Source organism: Callorhinus ursinus, unplaced genomic scaffold, assembly GCF_003265705.2.
Source record: "Callorhinus ursinus isolate GAN/ISIS: 27379988/994484 unplaced genomic scaffold, GSC_fseal_2.0 scaffold38, whole genome shotgun sequence".
Lineage (NCBI taxonomy): Eukaryota > Metazoa > Chordata > Mammalia > Carnivora > Otariidae > Callorhinus > Callorhinus ursinus.
Window position 1 is genome coordinate 10,015,012 of NW_027397100.1, and position 18,097 is coordinate 10,033,108.

The following is an 18,097-nucleotide window of genomic DNA, read 5'->3' on the forward strand; positions in this document are numbered from 1 at the left end:
AAAAAAAAAAAAAAAAAAAAAAAGTAAGACGAGGAAGAAGAGAAGGCCTTGGTCACACGGCCTCACCCCCAGAAATGCTTTCCACTCATGTCATTACCTCGGACTTTATGGTTTGACTTAAAGCCATAGTTAAATAAAGGCTCTCTGTCACTTACGTGACCCCAGATGCCAACTCTGGGCCAGGACACAAAGCACCAGAAGCAGCTCCAGGGGAGCTCTCGATCTCGTAGTATCCAAGGGAGACCTGTCTGCCTGGGTCTGCATCTCTTCAAGGCCTGCACCTGAGGACATCAGCCATTATACTAGAGAAGTTCTATAAGAAGAACCCTTAAAATGAATGCCCACTTAATTTCCCTTTAAAAAAATAAAAAATGATCCACAGACTAATCTGTGGGTGTCCTGCTTCCCACTGCACTTTGCTGCCTCAAGCAAACTTGAACAGAACCAACTGGAAGGAGAAAGCACTCAGGTCCAGCCTGGAAGCCAAAGAGGCGGCCCAAGCCAAGGAACCCCACGGCCAGGGCCCAGTGACAGAAATGATGGCTCATCCTTTCTAGAGCATTAAAAAAGATGCCATAAAAGAAATACCTGAACGAAAAGCTCCACACACAACAGCTTGTACAGACTGACCCTACTTTGATTAACACATACGCACGGATACAGAATATTCAACAAAGTATTAATCGTAGTCGTTTCTAGGTGGCATGAGTACAGGTTGTTTTTTCTTCTGTTTAACTGTAGTTCTCAATTTTTCTACTATACTTGGAGATTTCTTGATTTAAAAAAATGAGAGGTTAAAAAATAAAATCTTCCAATGCACAGGGCTTGGTATGACAGGATGAGGAGATAAAAGTCTGATTAAACTTAAAATGTTTATGAATTTATTTTTCTAAAAGATTTATTTATTCACTGACAGAGAGCAAGCGCATGCTAGAGCGAGCACAGGGGGAGGGGCAGAGAGAGAGGGAGAATCTCTAGCAGACTCACTGCCAAGCTCAGAGCCTGACATGGGGCTCAATCTCATGACCCCGAGATCATGACCTGAGCCAAAATCAAGAGTTGCATGCCTAATTGACTGGGCCACCCAGGCACCCCAAAAAATTTTTATGAATTTAAAAGAAAAATAAGATCATCATCATTATTATTATTATTTTAAACCTATGATGAGATCCTTCTTGATTTCACAAGTCCAGGGATAACAGTATGGTTTTCTCTCCAGGCCACCGAAAGCAAGCCAAGAACCTGGCCTTGGGTTCTGCCAGAGCCAGTCACGTGGGCACAGTTCTGCCCAGACCCAGGTCAGCGAAGACTGAGGGAGCCCTCTGGGCAGCCTGGCCAGATGGGCGCTGCAGGGGCCCCAGGGGAAACACATGCTGGTTCCTTGGAGCTCACTGCAACATGGGAGGATAATGCTCACCCAGAAAATGGTTAAACACCCAGGCAGGATGTGATTTAGATATGCTGGTGTATGTTTTAGCCTCTAGAAGGTTCTGGAGAGTTGGTGATCAGAGTACGACCTAGAGTACCCAAAGAAGGGCTTATAGGGTGGGGAGTGGGGGGGCATGGAGTCACTGAGTCACCCTGCCAGACGGGAACAAGTAGGCCCGTGCAGAGGATGGACAGGAGGCCCTGACATCCTGATACCTCAGAACAAGAAGCCTATAAAGATGAGCTCCAAAGAGCCTGGCAGGTGGAACAGGTTGGAGAGGGGGAGAAGTGAGTGAACTGGGGGTGGAGCAGACTGCCTTGCAAGAGTCACAAGTGTTACTCTGCTAGAAAGGGCAAGACTCCCATCATGCAGTGCTGCTGGGGGCCAGGCCCACGGTCAGGGACTAGACACACCGGCTTCTCATAGACTCCTCACAGGGGCACCAGGGCAGGGTGGGGGGCAGACCTAGGTCGGTCAGACCCAGACCCAAAGCCGAGTGCCACCAGTGGCTCACTCTGTGACCATGGGCAAGTGACTTCAATGCTCTGAGCCTCACCTCATCTATAAAATGGAGATACTCCCCCACTCCTTCTGAGGGTGGTGGTAGAGAGTCAGGAAAATAACCTAGAGGGAGCACTTAACATGGTATGTACCCAATAAAACAGCACTGAGAGGGTCTATAATTACAAACAGTACCGAGGAGCTGCAGCGGGGAGTGGTCTGAGAACCAGGAGTTGCGAAGCACCAGCCCAGAACGGATGGAGGAGATGTGCCAAGAGCCAGAGCCCAGCAAGGCCAGACTGATGGCATGACCATATGAAAACCCAACGCACAGGATTCAAAGAGAGAAAGGTCAGCTGGAGAAGTGAATGCTGACGGTGCCCACACCAGCGCTGTCAGCCCTGTCTGGCTGAGACCAGTCCAGAAGGCTGTCGGCATCTGATGCTCCTGAGCACGGCAAGCACCACCTGGCTCCCCTGGCTCCCCACTCCAGGGGCACCATGGCTATCCATCTGGGCGGCCTGCTGCAAGAGAATGTCCTAACCCGGGCGAAGCAATATCCACTTGGCCTGACGTTGCACCAACTCATTAAACATGAATCAGCTGGTTTATACATCAGGCCCTACAGCCAGGGTTAGCATGAATCAGCATCTCTGAATCCAGTACCTTGGCTTTGTTCTTTTTCTCCAACCCCACAGCCACTGCCCAGGTCCCAGCCACTATCAAGCCATGCCCACATGGCTGCCCGGCCTCCTTCGTGGATTCTCTGTGGCCGCCTGGGCCTCCTAGGGTTTATTCTCTTCAGAACTGCCACATGGATCTTTCCAAAACTCCAATTGGACGCCACATGGATCTTTCCAAAATTCCAACTGAATGCTCTCTTTATTTTTTTGTAATTCAAGTATAGTTGACACACAATGCTACATTAGTTTCCATTACACAACATAGTGAATGGACAAGTCCACACCTCACTATGTGCACCACCAGTGTAGCGACCATTGGTCACCATACAACACTATTCCAGTACCATCGACTACATTCCCTATGCTGTCCATTTTCTTGGATGCCCTCCTTAAAACCTCCAATGACTTACCATCAAAATAAAACAAAAACTCCTTACCATAGTTAAAGGTCCCTGCTTAGGGCCTCGGCATCAGCTCCCACCATCACTGTGAGCCTGACTAGCTTTCTATCTGCTCCTCCACCACATCAGGCCTACCCCTGCCATGGGACTTTGCCCTAATGGTCCCTCCATGTGGACAGTGGGCTTGTCCCCTCTCTCACCCTTCAGACCTTAATCCATGTACCCCTTGACCCCCCCGTCTAAAATGGGTCTTTCTTCTGGGGCGCCTGGGTGGCTCAGTCAGTTGAGCGTCCAACTCTTGATTTTGGCTCAGGTTATTAGACTGAGCCCTGCGTTGGGCTCCAAGCTCAGCACAGAGTCGGCTTGAGATTCTCTCTCCCTTCTCCCTCTGCCCCTCCCCCTGCTCATGTGCTCTAAATTAATAAATAACGAAATCTTTCAAAAAAATAAAAATAAATAAAATGGGTCTTTCGCCTTAATTTCTTTTGGTGACAGCATGTTGGGTTTTGGGTTTGGTTTGGTTTGGTTTTTGCCATTTTAACCATTTTTAAGTGTAATTATTCCATGATGTTAATTACATTCACAACCTTGCGCAACAATAGCCACTGTCTATTTCCAAAATTTTTCATTACCCCAAACGGAAATTCTGTACCCATTATGCAACCATGCTGCGTTTTTTTTCATAGTAACTATCACAAGTGAAACATTTCTTTTTACTTATGTTTATTCCTCTGAAACAGAAATTCCATGGACCAAATGTTATCCGTCTCATTTGCCATTATCCCCAGGACTTAGTGCAATTCTTGATAAATACCAACAAAGCTAACACTCGTAGAGTCTGCTATTTGCCCAGCACTGGTCTAAGCACTTTAGGCTAATTAACTCACTTAACTTTCACAATAACCTAGAATAGGTACTTCTATTATGTCTATTTTGTAAAAAAAGGAATTGGAGCACTGAGAAGTTAAGGAACTTGCCTGAGATCATACACTAGTACGTGACAGTGCCAGAATTCAAACCCAGGGGGTCTGGTGTCAGGATGGGTAGATGGACAAATGGACAAACACATGTATGACGGGTGGATGAAACACCAACAAGACAAGTTTTAAGTCCACTCAGCTGGGGACAGAGACCTCGGCTGCATTCACCTTGGGAGCCCTTCTGGCTACCAGCCAACCAGTGTGTCCTGATGACATATCAGACCTTAAGCACCTGACTTTTCCACCCAAACTCCTGATATTATCGCCCTTATTTTGCTGATGAGACACACAAGCCAAAAGAGACATGCTGTATGCCCAAGGTCATAAGGCTGTGCTAAGTGTCTCTGACTCCAAAGTCCATCCCACTACAGGGCATTTCAGCAACCTGGGAAGGCCGGGGGGTGGGGGTGGGGGGTTGTATTAATTTGTCCAAGGGGTGAGGCTGGCTAAGGAAAAATTTCCCAAGAGTGAGAGGCAAATACACTAGGAAGAACTGAATTTAGAATGGGGACTACCGTGGGGCAGTTGGATGGCTCAGTCAGGCATCTGACTCTGGATTTCAGCTCAGGTTAGGATCTCAGGGTTGTGAGGTTAAGTCCCAGGTCAGGCTAAAGAATCAGGACCACCGTGTCTTGCTTCAGTTCTGTCACCTACTATCTGATGGGCCTTGGGCAAGTCACTTCCCCCTTCTGAGCATCGGCTTCCTCATCTGCCAAACAGGGATGAGAGCGCCTATCCTACCAACTCAGAGCAGGGCATTACAGAGAATGAAAGAACTCTGAGACACAAAAGTTGAAGTCATATATTTTAGGGAGACACTTGTGTATACCAGAAGCATGTCTTCGCAAGCATATGAACAGCGGTGGGACAACATGGGGGCACATACAGCCCTGTGTGTCCACGGTCATGACAATGACTCCCTAGCCAGTAAGGCTCTCTTCTAAATCTTGCACACTGGCAACTTTTACCGAGGCATTCTTGGGAATCCTGAACCAGGGAGGAAATAATGGAAGGAAGGAACAAAGAGAGAGAGAGAAATGGACAGGGTGTGGAAGACACCGAAACACCAAGAGAATGCCAGCAGCAAGTGAGACTCTTCTGTTTTGAATGATATTTTCAATAATCACAGTTACCAGGAAAACTCTTCTTTCTTTTCGTGAAATCAGGGGGCACATCTCCCCCATCCCCTTCCAACCACGTCTCCTGGGCTGTCTCCATTCGTACCTCCAGATTCACGCCCTGTTCAAAGAAGCGGGTGGCTGACCCCTGGACTGTCCCTTGGTCTGAGCTCCCTTGCCTGCTGACTTCCGGTTGGGTTTGGCCATTGGGAGTCACCGGTTCAAGGGTGGAAGGAGAGAGAAGTTGAGAAATGTCTTTCCAATTTCCCTCTCTGTGGTTCTGGGTGGCTGAGCCCCTCTGTGTCAGCCCCTTGCACAGACCCAGCTATCACTGAGTTCTGGTAACACTATTCCCTCCCTCTGCTCATTCAGGCCAAAGGGAGGAAACAGCTTCTGTCAACTGTTATTTTGTGGGATACTCCTGTGGGTTCCCTTAATCCTGCCCACACCTTTATTAACATCTCCTCAGCGTAAGCACCTGAGTGGAATTCTGTTTTCTGCCAGAATCAGACTGATACACTAAACAGATATATGAATTAGAGAGGGAGGGTAGGAGAAATCAGAAAAAGGCAGTACCACCTAGTGGTTAGGGACCAAAGGGGTGACAAGGAGACCGCGAACAAGTCTCTTAAACTCTCTGTGCCTCAGTGTCTTGATCTGTAAAATTCATGATCATCTTGCCTATTTCACAGGGTTACTGTGAAAATCGAACCAGATCATGCCCGTAAGGCACTTAACACATGTCAAAACCTACCATGAGTGCTCAAGAAATATCAGATATCCTCATCGTTAGCATGGGTCTCAAGGCTGAAATGTGAACAACAGCATTCCCTCAGAGAAAGAATTACAGACTTTTCTTTCGGCTTTTTCAGAGGTTCTCCAGGTTTCATCATTTTTCTACTATGAACATGTATTACTTTTGGAATCAGAAAAGAAAAAGAGAAGAATGAAAAGAAAAAAACACAGAGAGAGCAAGCCTATTAAGACTTATTCTTCCCCTCTGGAGATGATGCTACTTCCCATCGGGATTTCCCCAGTACAGAACATTCACTTCCTGGAGCGACGATCTTGGGCCAGATGTGAATGAAATACCTGCCCGCCACGAGGGAGGTCCTTTGAGAGCCGCCTCTGGGGCCAGGTGCCACCCTCCTAGCCGAGGCTGAGAGCCGCCTCTGGGGCCAGGCTGAGAGCCGCCTCTGGGGCCAGGTGCCACCCTCCTGGCCGAGGCCCAGAAGCCCCCAACAGAGGCAGGGAACTGGGCCTGCAGTGGTTGGTACCGCTGCTCAGCTCTGTATGCGGCAATAAGGAGATGGCGATTTGTCAGAGGCTTGCGGTGCCCAGGGGCACCTCATTAAATAAAACCAAGCAATGTGAAAAGGCTGCCACCCACCAGCACTGGCTTTCTGCCCAAAGGTTTCACGTGCCGGAGCCACAGGCTGATGTGCAGTTGTGGGTTGGGGGACCACAGGACATGCCCAGAACTGCAGAGTAACGGCATCAGAAAGGAGAAATACCACCCGCTTGGACCACACGGATGACTGCAGAGGCAGCCAGAGACCTCCCCGTAGCGGGGCATCCTCTGAACCCCAGGCAGTGAGCTGGACAAGGGCCACACAGGGCAGGTGGGCTTATTCCCTAGGCCAGCGTGGCTGGCCAAGGTCACAAAGCTAGTCAGTTCAAGTGGAGCCAGAACGAGGACCCAGATCTGCTGGCTGACGGTCCCGTGCTCTTCCCCCTCAATCCTGCTACATCCCACAACCTCCAACTTGCTGTCAACCATGTAACCAAAGCTACCGTTGCCCTGGATGTAGAAATAATAACAGCAGTACCAACCCCTCCCACATGTGGGGTGCTTTACAATCTAAAGAATCCTTTTATAATCATCATCTCGCTTGGCCCTCACCAATCAGCAGCTGGTGAGAGGGAACGAGGAACAGCACTTATGAACACTGGCTTTGGACCAGTGTTTGGAATCCTGGCTTGAGGACCTTGGGCAAGTTACTTAACCTCACCAAGAGCCAGTTTGGGCATGTAAAATGAGAATAACACCCCCTACGCCTCAAAGCCATTTCGTGAGAAAAAAATGAGAAAATGCATGTGACGTTCCCTCTGACGCCGTGTTGCCATACAGAGGACACTCAGTAAGTGACAACAATGGTTCTCATCAGTACGGCTGTCACCACCATACAGATGGGCTAAGTGAGGTCCAGAGAAGGCAAAGAACTTGTCCAAGGACACTCAGGGTGTACACAGCAGCATGACCCAGGCAGCAGCCTATAGCATCCAAAGAGAATTTGGAAGTTTCACAGGTCAGCTCCGTACTGGATCAGAGACAGAAGGGGTTTCCCTGGGACATCCTCACCCTGGGAGGGTGACAGAGACAGGGTCTCCTCCAAACAAGCCAGCCCCCTCAGGTCCTTGCCCCCCTCAGTTCCACTGAGAAGCTGGGATGGGGAGTAGCAGACCTGCAGACCTGCAGACCTCCCCGGGGCAACCCTCATGATCTCAATTTCTGACTCCCTCTTTCATTGCATTTTCTCTAACTGTCCAAACACTATTAGAGTTCATTGTCAGCATCATTTAGAATAGACTAAAATTGGGAACTTTAAATGTCCATCAACAGGGCCCTCAACAGGGCCCTGACCAAATTAACTAAGATTTACCCCTTTAGATTTATTTATTTATTTGAGAGAAAGAGAGAAAGCACACATGCAAGTGAGTGAGGGGAAGGGCAGAGGGAGAGCATCTCAAGCAGACTCCCTGCTGAGCACGGAGCCTGCCAATGCAGTGCTCCATCTCAGGGCCCTGAGATCATGACCTGAGCCCAAACCAAGTCAGAAGCTTAACCAACTGAGCCACCCAGGCACCCCAGGATTTACCCCTTTAAAAAACAAATTACAGGACTGGGGCACTTGGGTGGCTCAGTCAGTTAAGCGGCTGCCTTCAGCTCAGATCATGATCCCAGGGTCCTGGGATTGAGCTCCACATGGAGCCCCATGACTGGCTCCCTGCTCAGTGCGGAGTCTGCTTCTCCCTCTCCCTATGCCCCTCCCCCTCCACTTGTGCTCTGTCTCTCGCTTTCTCTCTCTTTCAAATAAATAAAATCTTTAAAAACATTAAAAATAAAAATATGGAAAATATAAAGTGTTTTTAAAAGATCTGTTTTGAGGGTGCCTGGGTGGCTCAGTCGGTTAAGCATCTGCCTTCGGCTCGGGGCATGATCCTAGGGTCCTGGGATTGAGCCCCATGTCAGGCTCCCTGCTCAGTGGGGAGTCTGCTTCTCCCTCTTCCTCTACCTCTCCCCCTGACTTGTTCTCTCTCTCTCTCACTGTCAAATAAATAAAAATCTTAAAAAAAAAAAAAGATCTGTTTTGATCAGTCTTACTGACCTCCCATGGAACCTGCTGTAACTCTGTTTCTGTCTGTTCTCTCCCAATCTGTTATCTACAGTCATACCTAATTCTACACCCCTTCAATCTGAGTGCTCCTAACTTTATGGGGTTTTTTTTTCCATTTAACATTAATTGTTATCAGAAATATTTCCCCATTATTATATCATTATCATCACAGCTAATATTCATGGGTGCTTTACTATGTGCTAGTTATGGTGCTAAGAGTTTTACATGCCCGAAATCATTTAATCTTGACAACAACCCTAAAAGCAGATTCTTGGACTGGCCACATTACTGATGGGGTAAGTGAGGCTTAAAAAATCAATTTGCCAAAGCCTGGCAGCTCAGAAGGACAGAAAGTAGACTTAAGCCCTGGTCTGTGCAGGTCCCAAGCCCTTGGCTAGGAACCCCTCCACCCTACCCCCGCCTCCTTGCACAGCTACGCAGTGGTGAGTAAGCATGTGGCAGGTAGGGATGAGGAGACCAGGTCATGGGTCTTACAGCCAGGGTGACCTTGGACAAGCCAACTCCCCTCTGCTTTGTTCCTTCAATCAATTCTTTCACCAGACAAGCATTTGCAAATCATTGAGCTATATGCTGAGGACAGAACAATGAATAAAACATGAACCCTGCCCTCAAGGAGATTAGAACCTAACCTGAATCTCTCTTCGTGCACTGGGAAGAATCTTAACCCCTGTCCCAGTTCGGTCATGCAGACATGAAATGAATAAAGGATTCAAAGGAGTTTCTCAAGTGCACAGCTCCATACGCTGCAAAGAATAAGTATTTCTGTGGCTGTTCACGGCTGTATATTATTTTAACCACTGGATGTTCCAAAACGTTCTCAATCATCTTCCTATTGTTGGGCACTTAGTTCCAATTTACTGCTATTATACAGGAAGCTCTGATGGGGATGCATCCAAAGGAAATTATTCAAAAGAAAAAAAAAAAAGCCAGATGCACAGAAAGATGCCAGGCAACCTTCAGAACGACTGAAGGGAGACAGTCCTTCATCTTAAGCTCATGAGTCCCCAAACCAAATTTATGACCCCTGTGGCCTGCCCCACCTCCACCGGCCGAGTCCCCCACCACATGAGGACATCTTAGTGCACTGTCAACCTTCCTCCCTCCCCTGCCCTCCAAGTCCACGGGGCTGACGTTTCTCCTGCAAGGCTGCAGCCCCTCCCCTCCTTGTGGTTCTTGCAGTTGCCAAAGGGACCTTCCCAAACACTTCTGTCATGCCACAGTGCATGCATGCCCCGTGCAGACCGACCAAGGCTCCCGGAGCCTCCAGGCTCCTGTCAAGCAGAAACACCTTAGCCTGACATTTGAGAGAGACTGAAGGGAGAGAGCAGTCATGTTTCCTGAGGCCCTGGGATGTGCCAGCACTGCGCTAGGCCCTTTACGTAACTACCACCACATGTGGTCTCTACAAGACAGGTGTGCTTATCCCTACTTTACAGATGAAGAAACTGAGGCTCAGGCCAGCTAAGTGATGGGCCCAAGGGCACGTGGCTGGTACAGAGTGGAGCTGTGACTAGAGCTTAGGCCTGGTGGATTCCAGAGCCTTGCCAAAGACCCACACCCAAGCCGGCTTTCTGAGTCACCTCCCAGTGCACCCAGCCCCCTGCCCTACCTGCCCCATGCGTACCAGACCACCCACTCTTCTTCAAAGGCATCCCTACTTCCTTCCCCTCTGACCTGGGGGAGTGGGGACCCTTCCCTCACAGCCAATGAATTTCTACTTGGCCTTTGGAGCCCAGCACAAAGGCTCCTAGAAGCCTTCCCTGATCACCAAAATAGGAATTCATGTTTAGCATATGAACAGCTAGCTCTTTACCCTCCCTGCATCCTGCCAGTGCCTCTCCAGCTAGACTGTGAGCCCCTTGAAGAGAGGGATGTCTCCTCAGAGGCAACACGGGGCCTGCAGGAGGTATACTCAGAGAATATTTTTCCAAATTGCACAAAACCGAGTAGAACCTCTGAGAAGACACCGCAGGCTGCCAGCATGGCCATCAGGAACGCGGCTCTGGCCCACAACGCCCGGATTGAAATCAGGGCTCCCCCATGACCTAGCCATGTGACCCTGAGCACCTGTCTTTCCCTCGCCTGCAAGCCTCAGTACCCTCAATCTGTAAAATGGGAAGAAGCATTCCTACCTCACCAGGTTTTGTGAAGATGGTATGGGTTGTATGGGTAAGCCCTTAGAACAGTACCTGGCATGTAGTAGGTGCTCAGTAAATGCTCGCTGTTACTATTCTTATCCCCAAGCCTCCCGCCCACACAGAAGCAGTGCCAGCCCTCTCCCACCCACCCCCTTCCACCCAGATTCTGGTCCCCTCCCTATAAGGGCCTCCTCATTCCAGTCCCAGCTGGTACCCTGCATTCCCACCCTTGTGTTTTCAGGTTATTAGGGTCCTATCAAATGCGGCAGGGGTAGGGCTGGATAAGCAGCGGGGCTAACTAGACTGAGAGCCAATCAGTCTTTCCTGAGAGCCAGTGGGGGCAGGGAGCCCAGAGCAGCCCCACTTCCAGGGGATCTTGGCCAGGAAGCAGAAGGTCAAGGCGACCCCCTCTCTCAGGGCTCCTTGCTAGTACCCCTCTGCCCCATCCCTCTGGACCACAGGAGCACCTGGGCCACAGAACCACCTTTGTCTCACCAGACCCAACACCGACCTCTCCACCTGGACCAGCCCTGGCATACCAGTTGTGGCTCCGCTGGACACAAACCTGGTAGTCCCAGACACCGCCTCAGGCATGACGCCATGCTAGAGAGGGGGACTCTGGACACAGACAGCCCCAAGGTTTCCAGCTGTGTAACCACAGGCAGGGGACACAAGCTCTCTGAGCTGCTGTTTCTCACTTGTACAACGTGACTAATACCTGACAGGGTTGCTGTGAGATAACGCAAATCACTGGCGCACAGTAAGTGCTTAATAAATGCCATCATCCTGATTGTGTAATCACTGATATTACTCCAGGTAGAGATTATTATCCCCTTTTAATAAATGGGGACACAGAAGCCCAGAGAGGCCCACAGAAAGGTCCCTGTCAGAGCTAACACAGCCAGTCCAGTCAAGAGACCCTATCTACTTTCTCGGGAGGCTCAGGCCCACAACATCTCCGGGCATCCAGCATCCTCTTGGCTCCATATACTCCCAAGGTCAAGGGCTACCGGCTGCCCCTTGCCTCAGCCCTGGCCCATTATCTGCGCAGCAGCCTTACCTTTCCTCCTCACCTTTTAGGGGCACGAGCTGGGAGGCCAACGTGACACCCCCTCCTAAAGGATAGCCTCAGGCTCCAGGCTATAATGCCCAGCCCCTGTCAGAGACCTATGTAGGGTACAGGCACGGCAACGGGGAAGCAGGCATTTGGGCTGCAAAAACCTCAAACCAAGGGATAGAAGATCTGGGTGCATTAGTGCTGACCCTCCCACTAAGCTGCTATGTGACCTTGGACAAGTCATTCTTCCTCTCTAGGCCTCATTCAAGCCTTCAATATTTACTAAGCGAGGACTACGGGGCCAAACATCATTCTCATGCAGGTTCTATGAAGTCTCCCTGAAGCTCACAGAGCTGAGCCCTGGGAACTGTCACATGGCCCAGAAAAGGCATTCATAGTAACAGTGCCCCCTGCACTGATCTCCAGGACTGCCTTGAGGTACCCCTCAAGGGACCACGCTCTGCATGCCACAAAGATTGTGCATGGGGCTGTCGGGCAGGCATGACCTCAGGCTGGCCAGGAGAAGCCAGCTTCCTCCCTGCACAGAGCTGGCAGCGCCTCTCTGGGCCACAGTGGCTCAGAGAGGAGACTGGCACAGGCTGCCTCTGCCGCAGGCTCCATCTGGAAGAATGGGTGGGCAGGCGGGCACACAGCCGCCTCTATTCTCCACACCCTTGTCCAGGTCAGGCAGCACTGTCTTCCAGGAGCTTCTGAGGGCACCATTCCCGTCCCCAGCTCTCAACCTGGCCCAACTGCTGCTAATTCTGGAAGACTCCTAATGCTGGGAGGTCAGGGAGAGTTGGAGCAGCCGGGCCCCCACACGGCCCCGAGAGGTCCTAAATCCAGCCCTCTTCCACTCCCACCTTTGCAGAGGAGGTGATATGCAGATCCAGAAGTGAAGGTAGGATCACGTGGTAGTGCCTCTCCCCCACCAATGCATTCTCAGGAGGGGGGGGGAGGGTGAGGTGGCAAGGACCGTGGCTGGCGGCAAACAAGGAGACCAGTATCTTCAGAACTCCTTCCTAGTCCTTGTCCAGCCCCTCAAGGTCCCCAGGGACCATCCTGGGGCCATAGCTCTGCCAGGCATGGCCTCAGCCCTGGTAAGTTACCCTGGTGGCTACAGTCACTTCTCCCCACCCCATGCCTGTCTCCAAGACCCTAGCTTCTGGATCCTCGGACATTCCCAAGCATGAAGATGCCAGACACAACTGGAACCCACAAGTCCTCTCCCTCTAATCAGGGGGATAGCCTCTGGCCAGAACAATAGGAAACCAGAACCCCAGAGGCCCCAGGGCTATTATCCATCCACCCAGCTTTGGGTGACTTGGAGGGCGATGCCATGCGAAGTGAGGCCAGGGTGGGAAAAGCTCTACAACCAGAGGGTGAAGGAGAGGACAGGAGCTGCCCAGCACCCCAGTCTGCAACCAACAGACTGGCCTGCAGCATCTGAAGCTTGGACGCAGAGATCCAGGAAGCCCCTGGCCTCCACAGAGGAGGCAGGAACGGTCTCAAAGAAACAGAGTGGCCCAGCCAGGGAGCCCAGCACCCAGCAACCGCTCTTCCCAACAGTAACCAGCAGCCCACAGCCTGCCCACCTCTCTCTCCAGGCCTCGGGGAGGCTGCAGACCTGGGAGGCAGGGAGGAACAGCACGGATCTCCCCCCCACACTGGCCAGGGAGCCAACAGCTTGCAAACTCAGTTCCTCCCGGTCTCTCCCCCAGTCCTCCCCAGGGCTGCAGGCTGGGCCTACATGTACTGAGTCCCCAGGCCCCCGTGCCACCTGACCCCCCCCACGTGCCTACCTGAGCCCGGGGGTCCCCATCTCGGGCAGGCTGGGCGGGGTGGGGGGCGGGGCGCCCCGACGGCTCCAGCCGGGCAGACAGGCCGCGGGGCGGGGCGGGCGCGCGGGGCCGCTGCGGGTTCTGCGGAGCAGCCTGTTCCGCGACACCCCCGCCCGCTGATGGATGCCGACTGCAGCAGCGGCGGCGGCGGCGGCGGCGGCTCGGCGTGCGCCGGGGGCTGGGTACCGTGCCCACAGCCCCGGGCCTGGCGCCCGACGCGCGGGCAGCCCCCGCCCCCGCCCGGCCTCCGCGCCCAGCCCAGGGGCGGCCGCCGCGCGCCTGCCTGCTCCCTCCGGCGGCCCTGGCCCTGCCTCCGCCTCCTCTCTGCCAGCCTCCCTCTCCTCCTCCTCCTCCCTCCCTCCCTCTCAGGCTCCCAGGCCACCTCCTCCCCAGCGTTGTCACCGGCAGTTCCCGGACCCCTGCGGGAGACAACTCTGCGCCCTCGATGCCCCCCCCGCCCCCCCCCCCGGCCAGCGTCGGCCCGCGGGGACAACCCCCCTTGGGAGCTCGGCAGGGACGGGCGGGGGCGGGGGGAGAAGGGGGAGGATCCCTGACTCAGAAGGGGTGACTCAGACACAGTGGGCCTCCCAGCCCACCGAGCAGAGCCGGATACCCTCCCCTCCCCAGCAGCAAAGAAGGGCACAATCGCGGTGGGACTCAGGGCTCCTCCCCAATCCGGGAGGAGGTGTGTGCAAATGCCTCCTGGGATCCAGTGTGTCTCTGAGGGTATGTGTGCGTTTGCCCATATGTGCTTTGGTAGCAATGACCCTAAGTATAACTAAGGACTGGGCCTGTGCACAGATGTTTTTTTTTCTGGATGTGTGTGAGCACAGACTGCGTGTGCACTTAGGCTTCAGGAAGGTGTGCAGCAGGGTAGCCAAGGGGTTTGTGGCACTGAGGATATGACTCAAAACCAAGTGAAAGCCCTTCAGCAGCACCAACTCAAAAAGCTGGTCCCACCCCCCACACCTCCACCTCCCTGGGTCCACAGGCCGGGACCTCAAATGGCAGAGGACTGTGGGAGGCAGAGGGCCTGGGATCTGGTCCAGCCCTGCCACTGTCTTGGCCAATAGTTTTGAGCAAGTTTGTCTCTCACTCTGGGCCTCAGTTTGCAAACAATCAAAGAAAGAGTTGGACATACTCATCTCTAGGGTCCCATTTCATGGGGGAAGCCCCAGGGAAGACAGTGGGTAGCTCCCAACATAATCTCCAAAGACTTCTGCCCATGGTCCACATTTGTAGCCCACATGACCTCTCCTCCCAAGCCCCTTCCCCCCAGGCATAAACATAGATTTTTTTCACTCTTCAAATAATTCCTGAGTACCCACTATGTGCCAGCCACTGTTCTAGGCACTCCAGACTGCACTGCAGTGGAAAGCAGGGGCCCAAAGCTGGGAAGCAGCCCAGACATGAGCCAAGCCATCCGTCCCCCTAAGCTGCAGTGCCTCGGTGTCAGCCTCACCAGTGGGTTGCGTCCCTCAGTGTTAACTCAGGAGTATCCACCTCTACTCCCTGTCTCTGAGAGTATGTGTAGCTGCTCCCTCATGGTGACCTTCCAACTTACGTCCTAATACCACCCCTTAGGGCCTCCACAGAATGAGGCCATGCCTTCTCCCCAGCACCCTTCAGAGAACTCAAGATAGCAACTGTGTCTTTTCCCCACCCCCACACCAAGCCTTATCTTCTCCAGCTTAAACACGACAAACTCCTTCACCAGATGTTCCCAAGACATAGCTTCTAGTCCCTTCACTCTCCGTGCTGTCCACTAAGCTCAGGAGTGGGCAGAGAGCGAGCAGGAGGAAGCCAGTTCCTCCCAGTCCCAGAGAACACGCCCTTGCTCCAGGCAGGAGCTGGAAAGCTAGACAAAGCAGCCCGGAGCCAATTCCCAGAAGGACCAGAGTCCCGCTGGGCAGACTTCCTTACAGATGTCCTCCTTCACCTCTGGACTCTTCTTCATTCTCCAGCTTCCCAAATTCCTCCCAGGAACTCTCCAGGCCCTCAGGGGCACGCATGGCCTCGGGCAAGTCACTCTGCCACTAGCGATGCTTTGTTTGAGTTGTTACTACACATTTATTCAAATGACTGAGTGAAAGGATCAGTAAAACTTAGGAGTTACACCAGATAAACTTGCTGCACATCTGGTAAGTCCTTGACTCCCTGCTGGCCACTATTTTTATTCCAGATTCACTCTGAGCCTCTTCTGTTCACTGACCTTCCCAACCCTGGGCGCAGGACAGAGCACATAAGCCAAAGCCCTTGTTCCTCCTAGTTCACCCTCCTTCTCTGGATCTTCCTCCCCTTCCTTCCTTCTCCCTCCTCCCCTGGGTCAGGGCCATTTTCCCACCGTCCCCAGCTAGATGGAGCCTCTCACTTTCCCAGAAGAATCCGAGCTACATTCCAAAGATCCAGGCAGGATGTTCCCAGACATCATTCTGGATTTATACTCAAAAGGCCCAATTCCCTTCAGGTCAGAGGGACCACACTGAAAAGTGGGCTTCTTCTACTATTGTCATTATTTCTATTATTAGTATTGACCAATATTTCTATTAGCACATTCCAGTTTGCAAAGTACTTCTGTGTGTGATCTTCGCAACATCTTGTGGATGATATCATCCCCATTTTATAAATAGGCAGGCTGAGGCCCCGAGTGGTGAGTGACTTGTCCAAGGTTATACTTGCTCAGCCACACTAGCTCTCTGGAACCACTTTCCACTTGACCCTGCAATAACCTTTTCCAGAGAAATCTGGTGGAGGGTGGGCTGGGGGGTACTCTGACGAACACACGGCCCCTTACGGGCATCAGTTGACATTAATACTCCAGTTCCTCTGCTGCCTTCATTCCCCAGGCAGGGAATCTGAGGCACAGGAATAGAATGCAACCCAGGACCACCTCTCATGAAAGCCCCTGTGGAGAAATGCTAGGGGCCCAGGTGGACCAAGAAGAGCCCACTCAGTGAGGAAGGTCTTTCCAGTTCCCTTAGTTCTGAATTCTGCTTCCAGCCCTCCCTCTACCACTGTCTGTGTTACTTGGGCAGATTATTCGACCTCTCTGAGCCTGTTTCCTCATCTATAAAACGGGAGAAATTCTTCCTGCCCGACTTCTGTTACTGGGTTGGTGTGATGGGAGGTCAGTAAATGCTGGTAGAAGAGAAGGGGCAGGACCCCGCCTCCCCCTCTCTGGTCTGCCTAGGAGGTAGGAGAAATTACTTTCTCTTAAATTTTTAACCCCAGAGAACTTGATGGAAAAGTGCCAAGATACAGGAAAGCCTGGAGAAGGATGGAAATGATTCGCTCCATTGGCTGGGAAGGCAAAGCACAAGGTGTCAGCAATAGCCCCCCAAGGCTGGGGCAGAGATGACACCAAACCCTTTGAGCAGGGCCCCTCCTACCCCCTCTTTTATCTTCAGTGCCCTCTGCCAAGGTTACCCCAAGTAGTCAGAGGTCTCGTGACTCCCAGCCAGCAGGGTCCCTTTGGTTCCTGGGTGGGCAGGAGGGTAAGGGTGGGTGGCTAGCACTCCGAGCACAAGGATTTAATCTTTCATTCAGCAAGCAGTGATGTTCACACTAAGCCAGGCCCTGGACTCAGGGGAGGCGAGAGGAATTGGGTAGCCTCCATCCTTGGACTCACAGTCAGTCCAGTGGGGGAGAATGGCATATAAGCCAGCCCACCAGAGGGCACACTGTAAGATGAATCACCACCATTTTCTGAGCACTTACTCTGTACCTGACGCTAGACACACATTCATTTGTAGAATGCTCACAATAATTCTCTAGCATCGAAATCCTTCACTCCTTTTACAGCTAAAGTAAGTGAGGCTCAAAGGGGTTAATGACTTCCCAAAGTTCACCCATCGAAGAAATGGCAGAGGCAGGATATAACTGCCATATCTTTCTGAGGCCAAACCCTAAGAGTCAGCCTTATGCTCTCCTCCCTGCCTCCAGAACTGTGCTGACCTCTATGGTAGTCACTACCACATGCGGCTACTGAGTACCTGAACTGTGATGGATGCAAATCGAGGTGTTGTTTAAGTCTAACGTTGGCACTGGACATTGAAGATTTAATTGGAAAAGAGTGTAATATAGCTCAGTAATTTTTGGGTTGAAGTATCTTAGATGTATTGAGTTAATGAAATTTATCATTAGAATATGTCATTGGTTTCTTATTGCTTTTCTTTTTTCATTTGGCTACTAGAAAATTATAAATTCTGTATGTGGCTCACACGACATTTCCTTTAGTCCGCACGGGTTTAGATAATCTGAAGTCCTAACCCAGCCCCTGGGGCTCAGAAAAGGCTTCCTGGAGGAGGGGATGCCTAAACTGAGCTAGGTTAAAGGCAAGGTCATGGCGAGGAGGGTATTCCAGGGCAAGAAAGCTGCAGGGCGTCTGGCTTTGGTCCTACAGGGCTGCAGGGCCTGGCAGGACTGAGCTGCAGCCCCGGGCAGCTGAGAGCTGGGCCAGTCTCAGGGGGAAGCCAGCAGAGCCAAACTTTCCAGAGCAGCGTGACCCACAGGCCTGGGACATTCTGCCTG

At 51.9% G+C, this 18,097-nt stretch overlaps 1 protein-coding gene across 8 annotated transcripts in view; it reads right to left on the reverse strand.

The window, feature by feature from the left end:
* The window catches only part of EPB41L1 (erythrocyte membrane protein band 4.1 like 1), a 139,137-nt gene that overhangs the window by 55,803 nt on the left and 65,237 nt on the right, over positions 1-18,097 (reverse strand). Inside the window, exon 1 of one of the 8 annotated variants that reach the window (XM_073880479.1) lies at positions 13,529-13,793. The exons of the other annotated variants lie outside the window; for them this stretch is intronic. The gene's annotated coding sequence lies outside the window, so the exon portion shown is untranslated. Of the gene's footprint in view, positions 1-13,528; positions 13,794-18,097 lie in introns of those variants that run through there. 8 annotated transcript variants of the gene reach the window in all.